The sequence below is a fragment of the Egretta garzetta genome, unplaced genomic scaffold (genome assembly GCF_000687185.1).
Source record: "Egretta garzetta isolate BGI_Z169 unplaced genomic scaffold, ASM68718v1 scaffold798, whole genome shotgun sequence".
NCBI classification, from domain to species: domain Eukaryota; kingdom Metazoa; phylum Chordata; class Aves; order Pelecaniformes; family Ardeidae; genus Egretta; species Egretta garzetta.
Genome location: NW_009260419.1, coordinates 35,661 through 36,099, shown reverse-complemented (window position 1 = coordinate 36,099; position 439 = coordinate 35,661). Strand labels below are relative to the sequence as shown.

General features: G+C 70.2%; 1 protein-coding gene across 1 annotated transcript in view; it reads right to left on the bottom strand.

Moving 5' to 3' along the window:
• The window catches only part of ILK (integrin linked kinase), a 5,287-nt gene that overhangs the window by 3,586 nt on the left and 1,262 nt on the right, over positions 1–439 (bottom strand). The window lies entirely within an intron of this gene.

The window sequence follows — 439 nt, the reverse complement described above, 5'->3', positions numbered from 1 at the left end:
CCGGCAGTCGCTCCTCTGTGGCGCGGGTCCGGCCTGCCCGCCGCGTCCTCTCCCGATCCGGGCAGGGAGAGCCCGGCTGAGCATGGTGACAGCACCACAGCCGGGCAGGTATCGCCATGCACGCCCGCACGCGGGCCATGGAGGTGAAGGGGACAGGCTGAGCGGCTCTCCCGCTCTCTCCCATCCCCATGAGGGCCCCGGAGGCCCCGGCCAAATCCCATCTTCTTCTGGGCTGAATCACGGAGATGCTGGCAAGAGCTGGATCCCCTCCCCCGTCCCCCTCGGTGCCTGGCCAAGTAAGGGAGGAGGAGGCCAGCCAGGCCTTAAAAGGAGATGAGGGTCTGGCAGGCAGGGGCCACTGCGTCCCTGGCTCCCCTCCCGCTCCCCGCACAGCAGACCCCATCTGCCCCCCGCACCCACCCAGCAGGCAGGCTGGCCA